The sequence below is a fragment of the Crocuta crocuta genome, unplaced genomic scaffold (genome assembly GCF_008692635.1).
Source record: "Crocuta crocuta isolate KB4526 unplaced genomic scaffold, BGI_CrCroc_1.0 scaffold7, whole genome shotgun sequence".
Taxonomy (NCBI): domain Eukaryota; kingdom Metazoa; phylum Chordata; class Mammalia; order Carnivora; family Hyaenidae; genus Crocuta; species Crocuta crocuta.
The window spans coordinates 8,704,468-8,724,381 of record NW_027531904.1 but is presented as its reverse complement, the minus strand read 5'-3'; the positions used below and the strand labels follow the sequence as shown (position 1 = coordinate 8,724,381).

The window sequence follows — 19,914 nt, the reverse complement described above, 5'->3', positions numbered from 1 at the left end:
CCGGAAGGTCAGCCGGAGGCAAGCATCTTAAAGATCTCCTCCGTCTTCATCTAGGGTTCCTGACTATGCCTCCTCTGCCACAGGGACTGGGGTGAGAGATACAACCCCTGGTAAAATCGTGGAAGGAAGGACAGTTAACTCGTTTTCCTCCTGTGCTCCGAAAAATCAGGATCTCACCCGCTCCTCCGCTCAGGAGAAAGAAGGGCCGCCTCGTAAATGGTGAGCTGGCTTTGTTCTGTGAGGTTCAGAAGCGGAGACGCGAGCAGACCCTTGAGGCAGCCGTGAGCCACGCGGGAAGGGACCGTGTCTCGGCTGACCTCCCACGGCGTGAGCTGTGCCAGCAGGGGTGTGCTTTCCATCCGTGGGACCGAAAGCTGAGATGGTGACGATGTCAGGGAGAATGTGGCAGACCGTGTGGTGACGCCCGCAACACCCACCCCCCTACCCACACCCCACAGGGTGGCACATGTGGTATGGGTGCTCGAAGAGTGTGTTCCTTTTGGTCTGAGCCAACCAGGCAATCACAAACCTTTTATCACTATGACTCCCTGAGCCAGTCGGTCCATAGCGTTCTCCAGTGAGCTTGTGACCCAGTTTAGTTCTCTGGGCCATGAGATGAGGCACTTTGGAAAAATAAAGATCCTTGCTCACCTTTCCAAGAGCACTTTAGGCAAGGACACTCTCTGATCTTCTGGAGGGCATGCTGTGCACCTTTAGAGCCAAGAACTGCCGTTATGAGGGAGACCAGCTTTAGGATGAAGCCTTCAGAGAGGGTGGAGTCAAGAGCATAAAGATAGCAAGAAACACCATCCTTAATTTCCTCACTAAACTGCTGGATCAAACCAGCCCTGAAGCCCACACAGCTACTTCTGGGCTTCCAGTTATAAAAGCCAGTAAAACCCTTTATTGTTTGACCTACTTTCCGTTAGGCTTTCCATTTCTCAACCTGGAACAGAACTTATACAGAAGGGGTTCCTTTCCTGGAAGAGAAACAAGCCAAGGTGACTTTTGAGGATATTTCATACTTCCAGACGTTTCTCAGACAAGATAAACATCCCCATCAAAGACCACGGCTGAGCAAACACATTACGTATTTAACTCTAAACTCAAGAAGCTAAAACAGATAACCTAGACTCCCTGGGCTTAGGAGTACTGCCTTCTCAAATATCGTAGAGGGACTGAGTGGGGCGGGGAACAGACAAAAAGAGGGAGAGGCTTGGCTAAGGCCTGAGATATTCAAGACTTAACAATATGCTTAATTAGCCCAGTATTTGACACGGTCGTGACAATGCCCTGTTCGCTTGTACGTTTGGTTTCGGTTGGTAGCAAGAGCTCTGCTGCTTCTCGGGCACATCAGCGTCCCAGCCACAGTGATGATTAAGGTCCCAGAAGGCCCGAGCTCTGCCTCTTCCCTAACCCCCTTACAGTGACGTCCCAGCTCGGCGGGCAGCCTCCCCCTCACGTGTGTGCTGTGCACCAGGCCCACGTCAGAGCCCCGCAGCAGGCTGGAAGCCCGCAAGCCCTGGGGGTCCGAGATCACTATTCTTAAAATAAACCAAGAGGAGAGGAGACGCGATTGTCCACAGGGCTATTTCCCACTCTGGGTCTTGGGTCTTTTATCTTTGGCTGAGAGGATGAACCGATTCCTGAACCTGAGCTTGGACCTCTGTGTGCCTGCTAGGATTCCAGAAACACCAGAGCACTTTTCCTTCAGAGCAGGGGCAGGAGGGAGGGGCTGCTGTCTCACAAAGAGGAGTCCGCGGCCTGTGGGAGCCCCGGGATTGTCAGCAGTCACAGTAGGGGAGGCGTCCGGGGGCTTCAGGAACCTGTTCTCAAGTCTGCGCTTGCAAGCGGGTGGGGGTGGGGCTGCTCTTCCCCTGAGATGGGCGAGCCGCCCAGGCTGAGGCCACAGCCAGCGAGCCCCCCGTCCGGTGTGGGGGATCACAGGGTGGAGGAGATGCTGGGGGCCCCGGGATGGCGGAGCACAGGGCTGGCCGGCCTCGGCGGATGCCTTCACCTGCCCGCCCCCTCCCGTGACCTCCAGTCACACACCCCTGCCAGACAGTCCCCGGGCCTCCACGCAGCTTCAGACGGAGGCTGTTAGGATGTTTCTGATGAGTTAGTGACAGGCTGCCCCGGCCCCTGGGGCAGAGGCCAGGACCTTCCTCCTAAAGGTGCATTTTCAAGCCAAACCTCAGCCTCACCCCTGGCCTCCCTCCCCTGTTCCCCAGTGGAAGCCTTCCGGAACGTAATGGCTTAGCACAAAGCTTCGCACACTTTTAAGGTCTCAAAAATGCCAGCCAGTATTGCTGCGCCAGGTCTGCCCTGGTCAAAGCCTCTGAAGGTCACCAGGAATCCATTTCCACACTGATGGGTTTTCCCAGACACGCAGCCTCAACACCTGTCCGTCACCCTCCACGCCCCGCCCCTCCCCCTCTCCCGCAGGCAGACTGCAGGCTGGTGAGGCGGGGGCCCAAAGACCGTGATGTCAGCCAGCCCCTTTCAGGGTCTCAGTACTGTCCCCACCCCCGAGCCAAGGACCCTGATGACCAGAGAACCGCACTTTGTCTCTCGCAGCTCCCCCGAGCCCGGAGGCCTGTGGCTTTTCCCTTACGGACGGCTCTATTCAGATGTCACACCTTGTTCTCTTCTCCCCCGGCGGCCGCTGCTGTCCCCAGAACAGTGGCTGCCCCCAGTGCCAGCCCCTCCCTCTGCTGCGGGACCTCTGCTGCCTGCTGACTAGTGTGACACAGGTCCCTTGAGGGACCGGGTGATTCCTCCACCAGGAATGGAGGACCCAGAGTAGAGCAGAGAGGCCGCATCACACCGAGCCAAAGTGAGTTTGGACTCTCTGCCCTGGGAAACCTCTCCCAAGCCGCTGTGTTAACAGAGGGCTGCAGAGGCGCAGGCGATCCCACATCGTGACTTGCGGGTAGAGGGTCTGCGTGGAGGTAATGGGTGTTATTGTTGCTGGCACCCGAGGGTGCCCTGGAAAATAGCTTCAGACATAACGTCGGAGCTTAAAACTGTTGGCTTCAGGTTTCCCGTCTCAGATCCCCCGGCACCTCCCAAGCTGGGGGCGGAAGAAGGGAGTGGGCATTGCTCCTGGGGTTCTAAGAGATCTCCACCTGCATTTGCTTAAGAGAAGTTGATTTAGGACCGCAAAGACTTCAATGGAGAAAATACTCTCAATATGTGTCCTACAGGTGGGTTGGGGTGGGGAGGGCGATGGATAAATAACCCTCCTTTTTTTTCTCTCTCCCAAACATGGAACCAATTGATAAATATAAGACATGTGAAACAGATGCATAGGGACTTAACCCATCGGCTTTGTTATTATTAACAAGCTGATTGGAAAAGTGTCTTTGGACTCCTGGCCGGAAGGGCTTGCGGCACGGGCCATGTACGTGCCCCTCCGTGCTGCCCCTGGACCGGCATCGGGACAGCCCCGTGGGGGGAGTTCAGGGCAGTAACCGATGGAAGCCTGGCACCTGACCCAGGTGAGAGGGAAGGAATGTAATGCGCTTTTGACAGCTTAGTTCCTCCAAATGTGAACCAGTGTTTGTCAGCTGCTTCTTGATCCAGTAACTCCGTCCATCCCCGTGAAGAGAATAAGGATCAGGATTAGGGGCAAGGGGTGTCCCTCTTCGTGTAAGTTCCTGCACTAGAAAACACAAACACAGGGGGATGGACAGTCTTCCCCAAACACGGATGGAAGCCATCCGTCCCTCCTCTCTGCACAGAGACTCATAATGACGCTTCCAGTAAGAGTTCTTAACATTTCGGGGGGACTGGGGGGCTCAGTCGGTTAAGCATCCAGCTTCGGCTCAGGTCATGATCTCACGGTTTGTGGGTTCAAGCCCCACGTCGGGCTCTGTGCTGACAGCTCAGAGCCTGGAGCTGCTTCGGATGCTGTGTCTCCCTCTCTCTCTGCCCCTCCCCTGCTTGTGCTCTGTCTCTCTCTCCCTCTCTCTCTCTCTCAAAACTAAATAAACATTAAAAGAAATTTTTAACAGTTGTTAACATTTTGAAAGTCAGGAGAGTCTGTGGACAAACGAGGTCATTTGGCATCATATACGGGTACAAGTCATGGGGCCAAAGAGCTGCAGTCACTAGTGGCCTTACTGCACTACTGAACGGGGAGCTCACCTCCTCTGTCCACACCTTGCAGGTCCGGGTCGTGACTCGTGACCACGGCTTGGGGCAGCTTCGGGCTGAGCCTGGGGGGTGGGGTCCTGGAGAGTCCTGTGACTGTGTCTGCCTGCAGGAGCCCCCCCCCCTCCCCAGCATAGCACTAAACATGCAGAGACACGCCCTGCCCTTGCCTGGATCCTGCCTGTCCCTGCCCATGGCTCAGTTTACTCCTCCCCACCTTCGGTCTTGGGTCCTTAGCTCATTGGTCACTTTCTGAGGCAGGCTCTCCTCCTGCTCCCTCACCTGCACTGCTCGAGCCTTTACTGTCCACTCTCACAGAGCCACGTTCCCGTCCTTGGGGCCGTCTCCTTGGGATGTGGTTTTGTGCTTCTGACGGCGTGATCCCTCAGTCAATGTCTGTTGTCCCCAGCAGACCGTCAGCTTCGGGCGGACGGAGACTGTGCCTGGTTTTGCCTCCTGCTGTATCCCCAGAACCATGGCCGGCACATAGGAGGGGCTCCAGTATTTGGAAAATAAGTGGGAAAGGGAATGATGTTCCTACCACTCCAGAGAACAAAGATTGAAGCCGAGGTAAGCCGCGCCCCGCATGTGCTAACGCACAGCAGGACCGAAGAGAATCACGCATGGGAGTGAGTGGTCAGGCACTACCCGGAGTCCAGTCCCGCTTCTCCGCCATTATTAACAGCATGACTTTGGACAAATCACGTCCAAAAGCCTGGCTGCCGGTTTCTTTGGCTGTGATCTGAGGATGGTAAGAGGACCCACCTCACAAAGTTGTTGCGAGGACGGACCGCACGTGTAGTGGCTGAAACAGTGCCTGGAACAGAGTGAGGTCTCAGCAGGCGTTGGCGATTGCTGCTTCTCAGGGAGGGAAGGTTGGTGGGTATAAGAAGTTGAGAAAGACCCGATAGGGCTTATATTGTTTCTTGAGCTAGAAGGGAAGGTTATCTTGGCGACGGGGTGGAGGAGGAAGGAGTGGGGGTCTGAAATGGCTGTTAGGGGCTGGGAAGGGGAGGCGGCCTGGCTGCCAGGCAGAGCTGAGGGCCCGGCTGAGGCTGGACACTGGGGATGTGGGACAGCACCTACTGGCGGGCTGAGCGACTTCCCAAGCAGCTCTCGGCAGCCAGAAGAGGCGCGGGAAGCGGGGACGTTGGACGGGTCCAGGGCTGTGGTTGGTAGTGTGGACGTCTCAGGTAAAAGCAGGGCAGAGGCAGGATATTGGCAAGTAGCAGCCCCCGGTCCCTGTAAGAATTTTGTGTGTGATAAAAGGGACAGTTCCAATAAGAAAGGAAGAGATCACTCGATGAACAGTAGTGGGGCCATTGGGTAACTCTTTGGGGAAAAGGTAAAGTTAGATTTTTGCCTAGTATATCAAAATACATTATAAATAAATCAGAGTGGAACGTAGAAAGCAGTGAGGTGGGAAGGAGGAGGAAAATTAAAGAAACTTCAGGGGACAACGAGTCTGACCTTAGCAAGAGGAAGGCTTTCCCGAGCCCAAGAAACAAGTCTGAAGCCGTCGATGAGAAGATTAATATGAGTAGAGGAAACGGAAAGCCTCTATAAGCCAAAGCTTTATGACAATTAATTCTCTGAGTTCACACTGGGGAAGGGATCTGCTGTATCAATGAGGAAAAAAGGAGTGTGTCTTCAACACAATGAGTGTCCTTTACAGTCCACAGAGAGGAAGGCACGGAGACAGACAGACATGGACCTATGCTTAGGCATTTACTGAAGAAAGGCAAATGTAACAAACCTGAAAAACCAGGAAAATATTAATCAAAATTATCTTGTATTAAATCTTAAAAGATAGGAGTGCTCAATCGATAATGTTGGGAAAATCGGCCCAACTTTTGACAAAAAAAGTTAAATTGGTCCTCAGTTTAATTCGGATATCAAAATAAATGCAAAAGGAATTAAAGATTTAAATGTAAATGGGAAAATTATAAATGAGGGAGTATAGAAAATTATGTTTTTTATAGTGTTGATAAGGAGAAAACTTTCCTCGGTGTAACACCAAGGTTGACAGTTTTGACTACGTGAACATTTAAGACTTACATAAGGCCAAACAAACAGAAGAGCCCAATGTTAAAAGACAAACAGGAATAGGGTGCCTGGGGGGCTCAATCAATTGAGCGTCCGATTTCGGCTCAGGTCTTTATCTCGTGATTCATGAGTTCGAGCCCTGTGTCAGGCTCTCTGCTGACAGCTTAGAGTCTGGAGCCTGCTTTGGATTCTGTGTGTGTGTCTCTCTCTCTCAAAAAAAAAAAAAAAAATAATAATAATAATAAAGTTTTTTTTTTAAAAGAAAAAGACAAACAGGAATGAGGTCTTCAAAGCATGACAAGCAAAAGCCTAATAATATTCTGTCAAGAGCTCCTAAAAGTTGGTAAGGGAAAGCTGAACACACCAAGTAGGAAATGTAAGCATTCAGTAATAAATTATGTAAACAGGCAAATTTCATAGGAAGAAATGAAAATAGTGAAAATATGCTTTGATTACCCTTACTAAAAATCAAAGAAGTGGGAATTTAAACAGCTAAAGATGACCACTTTCTACTTGCAAGTTGACAAAGATTATAGAAGACGGATGATGTCCATTTAGGGGGTGGGCACTGGGGAGCCAGAGGCACCCTCCTGCTTTGTAGGTGGGAGTGTAAATTGAAACAACCTTTCTGGAAGACAACCGGCCAATGTGTATCAAAGCCTGCGCAATGTGCATACCACCTGACCAGCAAGTATCTTCCTAGGAATTCATCCTAAGAAACTCGCTTTGTGTGTGTGCGTGTAGATTTGTTTCTCTCGCTGGTCAGTGCAGCTTTTAATTGTCCAGCTAACAGTTGTAAACCACCTTAGTGGCCGATAGATAGAAGGGTTGGCTATACCGTTTTTGGCAGGCTTACAGGAAAGGCATGCTTAAATGCCATTAAAAAATAATGTCAAAGATCATCTGTTGACATGAGAAGTGACGCAGGGTGTACTTTTAAGTGGATTGAGTAAATCACAAAACAGTGCGTGGAATCCGGAAAGTAGAGACTAGCTACCTGTGCGGATACACTTACAAGTAACCTTCGTTATCCTTTCCTGGCTCCTCTGCACTGTCCACATTTCCTTCGGAGACAGATACTGAGTTGTAATCAGAAGATACGCAGTAAGAGGGGAAGAGGGGTGATGGGCACGGAGGAGGGCACTTGTGGGGATGAGCACTGGGTGTTATATGGAAACCAATTTGACAATAAACTACTTAAGAAAAGAAGAAGAAGATATGCAGTAAGTGGTATTTTACTGTGGTTTCTCTATATTGTCCACATTTTCTTCGTGAGCAAGTACGGAGTTGTAATCAGAAGACAAGTGATTATTTTATTGGAGGATAGATGAGAAATAGAAGGAATAAAACACCGTACGCTTAAATATCCCGGCTCAGATCTCTCCGGCCTGTGGATACAGATGTGGACACATCATCAAAGATCATCCTGTTTCAGATGGTTCTGTCTCAGTGTCTCGTGGCCCGTCTCCAGCCCCTCTTCCTGGCCGCCTAGAAGCCCAAGAGGCGAGGTTGTTTCTGGGAGGAGGAGGGAGGCGCATCTCAGATGCTCACCGTCCTGAGCGCCCGCCTCTTGCTGCTGTGAAGCCACTTGAGGGCGCCTGGGACTGACTCTGGGCCAGAGGGACCTGTCTGGACAGGACACCTGCCCTCCGGGACACAGTCCGGAGACTGCGGTGTGCTCACCCCTCCCTTCCGGAGGGAACCGCAGCCTCTCTCTCCTGGTCACGTGTTGAGAGTTGGGCCCCACGGTCCCCCGGAATCTCTACCCACGCAGCTAACACCCCTCCACTTCTGCCTTCAGTCCTCCTTCCGGGGACGCTCACCCCGAGTCCTGGCCCAGCCCCAGGGCCACAGCCTGCTGTGTCCCCTCCCCCGACGGGACACTGGGGTGGGTTCGGGCGCAGAGCAGGTGGGAAGGGACGTGAGCGCACACCCAGGACTTCCACTTGGGCTCGGGGCCCAGCAGGGAGAGGCCTGTGTCACCGTCACCCGCCCAGGGTTCACCTGATGACGCACCTTGTCGCCTGGGTCCTAGTTCCCCGGGAGACCCGGGATCCAAGGGTGGGAGACCCAGGGCCCACCCGCTCCCTCGGCCCGGCCGCTCTCCGGCCTCGACGGGCCTGGGGGCCGGGACCCGGCGCCGCCTGGCAGTGAAGGCCCGGGGCCCTCGGTGAGTCGGGAGCCCACGGCCGGGGCGCAGGGCGGGCGTCTCCACTCCGTGTTTCAGGGACAGGAAATCCCTACCGGCAGGGTGACCTCATGCTGACGGGGCTCGGGAGCGCCTTCCCCGGGGCTCAGTCTGGGAGAGGCCCAGGCCACCTGTCCGCCAGGGCCGCCGCCCACGGGTTCTTCCCAGGAGGGCGCGTTCTAGGGGCTTAACGTCTGCGCGGACTCCGGAGCCGGATCTGGCGTGCAGGCCTCTGCCCGTCCAGACCCTTCAAGGAGCCCCTCCTGCGAGGTTTTCTGGGCCCTTGGGAAACCCAGGCCCCTCCCCGCCCACGCACCCACGGGGCTGCACACCCGCTCCTTCCACTGGAGCCTGGGTTCGGTGGACCCGCTGGCGCCGCTCCCCTGGGTCAGGGCCGCAGACGGGATGGTGGCGGGGTGTGGGGCTGGGAGGCTGCCCTGGCGGGGAGGTGAGGCCCCAACTGCTCTATTTAGAACAGGGGGGACTTGGGGCGCCTCGGGGGCTCAGTCAGTAGAGCCTCCGACTCCGGCTCCCGTCCTGAGCTCGGGGTTGGTAGGTTCGAGCCCCACATCAGACTCTGCTAACAGCTCCGAGCCTGGAGCCTGCTTCGGATTCTCGGTCTCCCTCTCCCTCTCTGCCCCTCCCCTGCTCGCGATCTGTCCCTCTCTCTCTCTCTCAGAAATAAAAGAAACATTTAAAAAATCAAACAGAATAGAACAGCAGGCGGCCGATGCCTGTCCGGTGGCACCTGGACCACCTGGGCTCACTCCCAGCCCTGCCCCGGCCCCGTAACTCTGGGATCCGCCATCAGGACATGCCCAGCGTGGGAACGTCCCTTCCGCGACAAGCAGGGCGGACGTGGCAGGGACTCCTGGGCCAGGGCCGAGGGCGGGGCTGCGCGCTCCAGGCGGGGGTGGCTCGGCCTGGGACAGGCCACCACTGGCGGAGCCCACGGCTGCGGGCCCTGGATTCGTCCTCGGCAGGGCCGCGGCTCCTGGGAGAGGCCAGAGTCTCTGAGCTCAGGGCCCCGCCTCTGACTGTCAAGCCCCAAGGGCAGCGAGAGGTGGGTGCCCTCGGCGCTCATGGACTCATGGACGGCAGCCATCTGCGGCACGCAGCTCCCTCCCCGCGTCTCCAGTGGGGAGCCCTGGATGCTCTGGATGGTGTGGCCCCGAGTGAAGGGCCCGGGGCGTCAGGTACCCTGTGGGGGCCTGCATTCCTCGTCTGCGGTCTCTCCCAACCATGCACGGTGTGGACGCACTCGACGGTGGGGCCGAAGACCATGCACGTCTTGGTGGAATGACTGTCAGGGCTGCCTCTGGTCCAGGTCTGGTGGGTTGCAAGCAGCCCCTCATCTCACCCAGTCCTGGGGGGCAAATTCCCACCCCAGCGGGGCAGGGGGAGAATAGGTGAGCTCTAGGGACGGAGGTGAGCTGATCCCTGGGAGGGACGGTGGAAGGGGACCTGACATCGTAGGGAAAGGCGGAAGCTGCACTCGTGCCCTCCCGGGGGGCTCCGTGGTGGGCTTGCGATCGCAGACAGAGGAGTTGGAGCCTGATCTCAGGCTAGAGAAGGAGCCCCATGGAGGGTGGGGGCTCAGCTGGGGCAGGGCGGTTCTTTTAAGCCTTCAGATTTTGTCTGTTCAGTACTTGCTTTTACTTAAGGTTCTTCAGCGGTTTAGCCTGAGTGGTGAACGTAGAAGACAGAAGTCTTAGGAGATACAGGACACGTTGGCCACAAACACTGTGCGTGTCCCAGCATTGAGGGAAAATAGGGAAACAGGGCAGTAGGAGGCTGGCCACGGTGCCTGGAGGAAGCCTGAGCCCACACCCCCCAGACTCTGTCAGCTTCCCGGGGGGCCAGGATCTTTATCTGCTTTTTTGTCTCCAGGAACTAAAACAGTGCCTGGCACACAGAAGACACCCAGTACGGGGGCGCTTGAGGGCTCAGTCGGTTAAGCCTCCCACTTCGGCTCAGGTCGTGATCTCACGGTTCGTGGGTTCAAGCCTCGTGTCGGGCTCTGTGCTGACAGCTCGGAGCCTGGAGCCTCCTTTGGATTCTGTCTCCCTCTCTCTCTCTGCTCCTTCACTCGTGCCCTGTCTCCATCTCTAAAAAACAAACTTAAAAACGATTTTTTTTAAGAAGACAGCCAGCACATGCCTGCTGAGTGAATGATGCAGGGAGACGCGCCCCATGGCAGAGCACCGCTTTTGCCAGGAACCGGTCCTGATTCAGCCCAGCTCTCCGCCAGCGTCACTCAGCCCCTCGGTCATGGCTGAGGCTCCCGGTGGCTGCCACGCAATGGGAATGGCAGGTGTCAGGGAGGACCCTGTGAATCACACAGGATCTCTGCGCCCCCGGGCCACTCCCAGTCCTGGGCGGGAAACAGACAAGAGAGACAGATGTCATCAGTGAGGTGATTGTTTGGGGAGAGGATGTGTGTGCCTGTGCAGGGCGGACACCAGTGACAGAGGCTGCGTGAGCCCGAGGAGATTTCGCCTGGTGCTGAGGAGCGGGACTTTTCGAGTTCCAGGCAGATCCGGGCCTGAATCCCAGCCCCACCCTGGAATAACATCAGGCGAGTTAACTTAACCTAAGCTTCCATTTCTTGTCTACCAAATGGACCTGATGACCCCCCCCCCCATAGTTTTGTGTGAGAATAAAATTGACATAATTCCTGCTAGATGCTCAGCCCAGGGCCAGATATGCAGTAAATGCTAGTGATGGTATTATTCCTATTAAGGTTTTGAAAAGGAAGTAACCGGGGTGCCCGGGTGGCTCAGTTGGTTGAACATCTGACGCTTGATTTCCGCTCAGGTCATAATCTCATGATTCGTGAGATCGAGCCCTGCATCAGGCTCTGTGCTGACAGTGAGGAGCCTGCCTGGGATCTTCTCTGCCTCTCTCTCTGCCCCCTCCTCCTCCCATAAACATAAAAAAAGGAGGCGACCTTTGAACTGGGGTTTAAAGGAAGGGCCGGAAAACAAAGGCTAGCTCCAAATGAGATTGAGCGAAGTTATGGCAACTCAGTGTGTCTCTTGAGGAGAGTGAAGATGAAAGAACACATCAGCGACCTCAGCTTGCCCAGGAGGGAACTAGAAAATATCTGATGAGAAGAGTTAAGGTGGGATTTGATGGGCAGTGGGAGACATTGGGAATAGCCGCCGTGGGGGTGGGTGTCAGAGCTGATGGGATGGGTCAGGAATCCAGTTATGAGGCTGAACATCTAGGGTTTCAGTGGGCCAATCAGCAGCGCTCTGGCCAGGAGTGAGGACCCCGGGGGCGGGACGGGGATGGGCAGGGGTCAGGAGGTGGTGGAGAGGCAGAGGGGACTGAGAGGCTGGGGGAACTCCTGGGCGTGTTGTTAAAGAGACTGACCCATGATTCCAGGACCTGGCTGGCTCGGCGCCTGCTGTGTGGACATTATCCCATGAACAGTCGTTGAATTCACGAGTGAAGGAGGCAGTGCACGAAATGAGCCCGTGTTCCGGCTTAGTGAAGAAAACAACCGAAGGCAGAAACAGGGGTCTGGCCACTCCTGTTCAGCCAACGTACTCAGCCTATTTCCTACTGATAAAAGGAGGTTCGTGGGTGCTTGACCTCAGGGCAGGCAACACAGTTGGCCTGAACCATGGAGAGCAATCTTGTTCTCTTCTGTTTCGGTCAGTGAGACAGAAAGGAGCTTCGGACCACAGCCTGAGCCACTGGTGTTAAAATACGATATCCGGAGCCACCACAGCCCCGTTGCGACCCCAAAGAGATAAGCAATGGACAAAAAGCCAACGTGTTGAGGATGGTAGAGTATGGCTAAGTATGCTTAGCTCCGGACTTCTTGTTAAGGGAACAGTAAATGCCTCTTTGGACGAAGCCATCTGTGGTGTACTGTTACCCGCAGCTGAACACGTCCTAGTGAGCACAAAGGGCAGGGCCACCACGTGCACGGCTCACCCCGTGGGCTGGTGGGGGCGCCCCCGGAGCCGGCAGTGTGGCCCCCTATCAGCCGGGGAGGGCAGGGAGCCTGGGAAACGGGTCTGGCAGTCTCGAGGACTTGGAAAAGTGGGTTGATTGGACCTGAAAAGACAAAAAGACAATACCCGAAGCTCCTATGTTCCCAGGACGCTCTTCCCAGGGGACTTCCAGCCCCGCCCCCCGCACCCCTGTGCTGCTCCTCCGCTGACCGCCTGCGGGCTCTGCTGCTCAGGCAGCAGGAACCCAAGCCCCTCTCACCACACCCCTCACTCCAGCCCCCTTTGCCTAGAACCTGCGGTCTTCACTGGTCGTTCTCTTAGAGTCTCCATCACTTGGCTTTGGGGGAGTACCTCCATTCTCCCCCCCCCCCCACATGGAGAAGGGGAGGAATAGCCCTTACATTACAGCCGCCTTGAGGCCAGAAACCTTCTCATGGCCCTTTCTGTTGGGAGGGGGAGAGCAGGTGGGTGTCTGGAAGGGGCACTGGTTCCGGCACCTCCCCGCAGGCCTTGCTGATAGTGGCCACTCTCCCTGGAAGACCCTAGATCCTCTCGAGATTCAGCTGCTTACGGACTTAACTGTAATTCCAGGACAACGGGAAAGTCCCGCTCTCCTCCTGTTACTGCCTGATTAGTCATCCGCTGTCCCTGCATTCACAGCCACGGCGGCAACATGTTCGCCTTCTCTTTCTGCCGGACTGGAAACTTAGCAAGTTGGAGGTGCAACTATACTGTATTTTCTGAGTCTTTAAATAGTTCAGGCCAACTTTCTCTTTATGTATATCTGTTGAGTACTTTAGAAAACTGATACCTTGTCGGTCGCTTTAGCCCAACTTTTGAACTATTGCTGACTCGTGTGTGTGTGTGTGTATGTGTGTAATGGAAAAGTACTTTTCGGTTGTCTTAACTTTGTGAGGACTAAACTCTCCAGGGAGCCTAGAGCAGCCCAGATGAATGACATAGTTCCTGGAGGAGCAGCTGAGACCCCAGCCACAGAGCAATTCTCCTAAGAGCACCTAGACATCACTCACTCCTCTCCTGCTGCTTCTAGAAAGCTACTTTGCCCGCACAGGCTGGCCCAGCATTACATCATCAGGACCCAGACGGTGGGCACAGTGGGTCCTCAACAACTATTTAAGGAATGGACGAATACTGATATCAAGTTCATTTAGCAGGGTCAGAATTTGTGGTTAAATTTAGTTAAGAATCTTTGGGTTTTTTCTAGGGAGTTTATGACTGATGGCTAATCGTGTTGTAGACAGGGCCTGCTTTGAGAAAGATAAAGATGAACTAAGTCCATGGAAAGAACTAGAAGCAAGTCAGGTAGGGCAGGACTTGGAAAGCATCTTAGGGACAGTTACGTGGGAGGTCAGTGGTCACCTGGAGTGGGCAATTTGGGGACACAGGTGAGAGGAGGTCACATCACTGAGGTTTAAGGGATGAATGAGGCAACAGAAATGGAGAGAGAGTCCAGGATGGGCAATTCTTTAAAGAAGCTTGGTTATGGGGCGCCTGGGTGGCTTAGTCGGTTAAGCGTCCGACTTTTGCTTAGGTCATGATCTCGCGGTTCATGGGTTCGAGCCCCGTGTCGGGCTCTGTGCTGACTGCCAGCTCAGAGCCTGGAGCCTGTTTCAGTCTGTGACTCCCCCTCTCTCTGACCCTCCCCTGCTCACGCTGTCTCTCTCTCTCCTAGAAATAAATAAAACATTTTTAAAAAAATAAAAAAATAAAAAATAAAGAAGCTTGGTTATGAAGGAAGCAAGATTCCTCGGGGCATTTTTTTACTCCCCACCCCCGCCCCTCCCTGGGACCAAGAAGAACACAAACAAAATCAGCTCATCAAAGCACACCCTGAAGAAGCAACAGACGGTGAGGAAGGAGAAAGGGGAGCCCTCCTGCACTGTGGTGGGAACACAAACTACTCCTCAAAAAATTAAAAATAGGGGCGCCTGGGGGTCTCAGTCGGTTAAGCGTACGACTTCAGCTCAGGTCATGATCTCACAGTCTGTGAGTTCAAACCCCACGTCCGGCTCTGACAGCTCAGGGCCTGGAGCTGCTTCGGATTCTGTGTCTCCCTCTCTCTGTGCCCCTCCCTTGCTCACACTCTGTCTCTCTCTCTCAAAAATAAATAAACATTAGAAAAACATTTCTTAATAAAATAAAATCCAAGTCTTTTGAAAGCCTTCTCTTTCCCATCTCCAAACAGCCCCCACTGACCATTGTCTCAGAAACACAAGGCAAAAAAAAAAAAAAAAAAAAAAACACAAGGCAAACGGCAGTTGGCCTCTTGGCCCGTGGGTCCCTTGAGACTNCTAAAAAAAAAAGAAAAAAAAAAAAAAAAAAAAGAAACACAAGGCAAACGGCAGTTGGCCTCTTGGCCCGTGGGTCCCTTGAGACTCTGGTGACGGTTACAGAGAAAAAAACGTGTATGAAATACTACATGTGCTTGACGAGGGTTCCTGGTTCCAGAAGCTCACAGCGCTGTGTCGTGAATCTCGGTCTAGATCACTACCTGAGGGGCTGGCCGGCCGGCTAGGGCCCATGGCTCCGGAACACGTCCAGAAAGACGATGTCTTGGGTCCTGATTCCGGGGCGTCTTACCACACACTGCCTGGGAGACTCCTGAGGAGCCCCGTCACTGCTTGACCGAAAGATCAGGAAAGCTCTATAAATTTCATAAACTTACTCTGCTTTTCACTTTGAAATCCAGAGGGGTTCCATATGGGACGGAGACATTTGGGAATTCCTTTCCAGTTGGGCATAGGTGTGCTGTGGCTCGTCCCTCCTCTGCCCCCATCTCCTTGGTAAGGTGAGTGGAGATGATGGAGGATTCCCTCTGGCCCTTCCAGCAGCCAGGGTGCTGAACACTCTGAACAGCATCTGCTCCTTTGGCCGAAGGGAGGCTCCCTGGCGGGCAGGGGTGCTGGAGGCCAGGCTGTGGTCGTATTCCTCCCAGCTGGAGGCTCCACGTGTCCTGAGACCAAGTGCACCGGTACCCCCCACTCCAAAGAAGGGGATGTGGGCACCCTAAGCCACACCTTCAATGAATATTTGTAAGGCTGTGGACCATGCAGCTCCACTTGAATTCCAGAATGAATGAGGCTGAGGGTGGCCCAGCAGATGAGTATTGTTTGACCTGAAGATTTCTGCCCCCCGCCCCCCCTCCATGGGTCCTTCTCTGTCCTCTCTTCAAGCTAAATCTTCCTGGTCTTTGGATCCATGGCTTCACGTCCAGCAGTGAAAGCCAGCTGGTAACATCTCCAATTAGAAATACATGTCTTGACCCACAACCAGTAAAGAAATCAAATTAGTGATCAAAAACCTCCCAAGAAACAAGAGTCCAGGGCCAGATGCTTTCCAGGGGAATTGTGCCGAACATTTAAGGAAGAATTAACACCTACTCTCTTGAAGCTGTTCCAAAAAATAGAAAGGGAAGGAAAACTTCCAAACTCTTTCTATGAAGCCAGCATCACGTTGACTCCAAAACCCAACAAAGACCTCACTAGAAAGGAGAACTATAGACCAATTTCCCTGATGAACATGGATGCAAAAACCCTCAACAAGATACTAGCTAACCAGATCCAATAATACATTTAAAAAATTATTCACCACGACCAAGTGGGATTTATACCTGGGATGCAGGGCTGGTTCAATATCTGCAATGTGATTCATCACATCAATAAAAGAAAGGACAAAACCCGCATAATTCTCTCAATAGATGCAGAGAAAGCATTTGACAAAATACAGCATCCTTTCTGAATAAAAACCCTCAAGAAAGTAGGGAGAAAAGGATACCTCAAGTTCATAAAAGCCATATATGAAAGACCCAGTGCTAATACCATCCTCAATGGAGAAAAACTGAAGGCTTTCTCCCTAAGGTCAGGAACAAGACAGGGATGTCCACTCTTGCCACTGTTACTCAACATAGTATTAGAAATCTTAGCCTCAGCAATCAGACAACACAAAGAAACAAAAGACATCCAAATTGGCCAGGAGGAAGTCAAACTTTCACTCTTTGCAGATGACATAATACTCTATATGGAAAACCCAAAAGTTTTTACCAAAAAAATGTTAGGACGGATCCATGGATTCAGCAACGTCACAAGATATAAAATCAATGCACAGAAATTGGTTCCATTCCTATACGCCAACAATGAAGCAACAGAAAGAGAAACCAAGGAATCAGTCCCACTTACAATTGCCCCAAAAATCATAAAATACATAGTAATAAATCTAATCAAAGAGGTGAAAAATCCATATACTGAAAACTATAGAAAGCTTGTGAAGGAAACTGAAGAAGACAGAAAAAATGGAAAAATATTCCATGCTCTTAGATAGGAAGAAAAAATGTTGTTAAAATGTCAATACTGCCTAAAGCAATCTACACATTCAATGCAATCCCTATCAAAATAACACCAGCATTTCTTCACAGAGCTAGAACAAACAATCCTAAACTTTGTGTGGAACCAGAAAAGACCCCAAATAGCCAAAGCAATCTTGGAAAAGAAAACCAAAGCAGGAGGCATCACAATCCTGGACTTCAAGCTATTTCAAAGCTGTAATCAACAAGACAGTATGGTGCTGGCACAAAAACAGACACTCAGATCAACGGAACAGAAGAGAGAACCCAGAAATGGCCCTCAAGCATGTGGCCAACTAATCTTTGACAAAGCAGGAAAGAATATCGAAGGGAACAAAAACAGTCTCTTCAGCAAGTGGTGCTGGGAAAACTGGACAGCGACATGCAGAAAAATGAACCTGGACCACTTTCTCACACCACACACAAAAGTAAACTCACAATGGATGAGAGACCTAAACACAAGACAGGAAGCCAGCAAAATCCTCGAGGAGAAACCAGGCAAAACCTCTTTGACCTTGGCTGCAGCAGCTTCTTACTCAACACATCTCTGGAGGCAAGGGAAACAAAAGCAAAAATGAACCATTGGGACCTCATCAAAATAAAAACCTTGTGCACAGCGAAGGAAACAATCAGCNTAGAAAGGGAAGGAAAACTTCCAAACTCTTTCTATGAAGCCAGCATCACGTTGACTCCAAAACCCAACAAAGACCTCACTAGAAAGGAGAACTATAGACCAATTTCCCTGATGAACATGGATGCAAAAACCCTCAACAAGATACTAGCTAACCAGATCNACATGAACAACTCAGGCAACAACAGATGTTGGCAAAGATGCAGAGAAAGAGGATCTCTTTTGCACTGCCGGTGGGACTGCAAACTGGTACAGACACTCTGGAAAACGGTATGGAGGTTCCTCAATTCCAGCAATTGCACTACTAGGTATTTACCCAAGGGATACAGGTGTGCTGTTTCGAAGGGGCACATGCACCCCAATGTTTATGGCCACACTATCAACAATAGCCAANCTCCCAAGAAACAAGAGTCCAGGGCCAGATGCTTTCCAGGGGAATTGTGCCGAACATTTAAGGAAGAATTAACACCTACTCTCTTGAAGCTGTTCCAAAAAATAGAAAGGGAAGGAAAACTTCAAAACTCTTTCTATGAAGCCAGCATCACGTTGACTCCAAAACCCAACAAAGACCTCACTAGAAAGGAGAACTATAGACCAATTTCCCTGATGAACATGGATGCAAAAACCCTCAACAAGATACTAGCTAACCAGATCCAATAATACATTTAAAAAATTATTCACCACGACCAAGTGGGATTTATACCTGGGATGCAGGGCTGGTTCAATATCTGCAATGTGATTCATCACATCAATAAAAGAAAGGACAAAACCCGCATAATTCTCTCAATAGATGCAGAGAAAGCATTTGACAAAATACAGCATCCTTTCTGAATAAAAACCCTCAAGAAAGTAGGGAGAAAAGGATACCTCAAGTTCATAAAAGCCATATATGAAAGACCCAGTGCTAATACCATCCTCAATGGAGAAAAACTGAAGGCTTTCTCCCTAAGGTCAGGAACAAGACAGGGATGTCCACTCTTGCCACTGTTACTCAACATAGTATTAGAAATCTTAGCCTCAGCAATCAGACAACACAAAGAAACAAAAGANCCATTTGCAACTACATGGATGGAACTGGAGAGTATTATGCTAAGCAAAATTAGTCGGAGAAAGATAAATATCATATGACTTTACTCATATGAGGACTTTAGGATACAAAACAGATGAACATAAGGGAAGAGAAGCAAAAAGAATATAAAAACAGGGAGGGGGACAAAACATATGCGACTCTTAAATATAGAGAATGAACAGGGCTGCTGGTGGGGTTGTGGGGGGGAGGGATGGGCTATATGGACAAGGGGCATCAAGGAATCTACTCCTGAAATCACTGTTGCGTCATATGCTAACTTGAATGCAAATTTAAAAATAAATTCATTATTAATTTAAATAAACATCTGCTCAAAAAAATATCTATGTTTCGGGGGGGAGGCACCTTGGTGGCTCATTCAGTTGAATGTCTAGCTTCAGCTCAGGTCATGATCTTGCAGTTTGTGGGTTCGAGCCCCGCGTCAGGCTCTGTGCTGACAGCTCAGAGCCTGGAGCTGCTTCACATTCTGGGTCTCCCTCTATCTCTCTGCCCCTCTCCCACCTCTGAAAAATAAATACATGTTTTTAATTCCCTAATTGGTTAAACACTAATATGGAAGAGGCACCAAGAAACACACTGTTAAGGGGAGATGCTTATCACTGGGTGTGTTGGATTTAATAGATAACATCATTTAAATCCTTAAATTTTCACCAAAACATGCAAAGTAGTGAAAGACTGCCTTAACCAGTCATTTTTCCTAATCCTTCCTGGCACAGCCCAGCTCCGAGCCTGAAGACCCCTCTGCCGTCACCCCGTCCGTGTGTCCGGAGATGGGCACTAAGGGGGTCTTAAGATGCAGGGAGACCGAGGTCACTCAGTGGCTCAGTGGGTTATGTGTCTGACTTGGGCTCAGGCCATGATCTCAGGGTTGTGGGTGGGAGCCCCGCCTCAGGCTCCCCGCTGTCAGCGCAGAATCCACTCGGGATCCTCTGCCCCCCTTTCTCTCTGCCCACCCCCTGTGCCTTCACTCGCGCGCTCTCTCTCTCTCTCTCAAAAATAAACGTTAAAAAAAGAAGAAGAAGAAACGATGCAAGAAGAAGGCCGAGTCCCAGCTCTGCCACCACTAGCAGATGTGCCTGGAGGTGACCTCCCCACCCAGGTGTGATGGGCTCGGGTGCTGGACGGACCTGCCAGCGTGCTGCCCCGGGGTGGGCGGGGGCTGGGGCCGCCCGATGCCCTCCTCCCGGCACCTACCGCAGTGCCCGGCGCCCCCACGAGGATGCTAATGGATGCGANGGGGGGGCGAGGGGGTGCGGGCCGGCCACGTGCTCCTGGGCGGGGAGCGCTCGTCGGGGTGTCTGTGCGGCGTGTGCAGGGGCGAGGCGGTCGGGGGAGCTGGGGTACGGAGCTGCGGGGGCTGAGGAAGCCCCACCCCCACCACGGAGAACCGTCTGGAATGCAGGCAGGCCAGGAACTCGGGGAGCGGCGTGTCGCTGTGGAAGGCACACCCGGCCGAAGCGGCGCAGGCCCCGCCCCACC

At 52.3% G+C, this 19,914-nt stretch overlaps 1 long non-coding RNA gene across 3 annotated transcripts in view; it reads left to right on the top strand.

The window, feature by feature from the left end:
• Positions 1-4,621: 4,621 nt before the first annotated feature.
• The window catches only part of LOC144240083 (uncharacterized), a 63,581-nt gene continuing 48,288 nt past the window's right edge, over positions 4,622-19,914 (top strand). The window contains exon 1 of one of the 3 annotated variants that reach the window (XR_013337575.1): positions 4,622-4,725. This is a non-coding gene — a long non-coding RNA (uncharacterized LOC144240083). The remainder of the gene's footprint in view (positions 4,726-19,914) is intronic. The other 2 variants (XR_013337577.1, XR_013337576.1) reach the window with 2 other exon arrangements.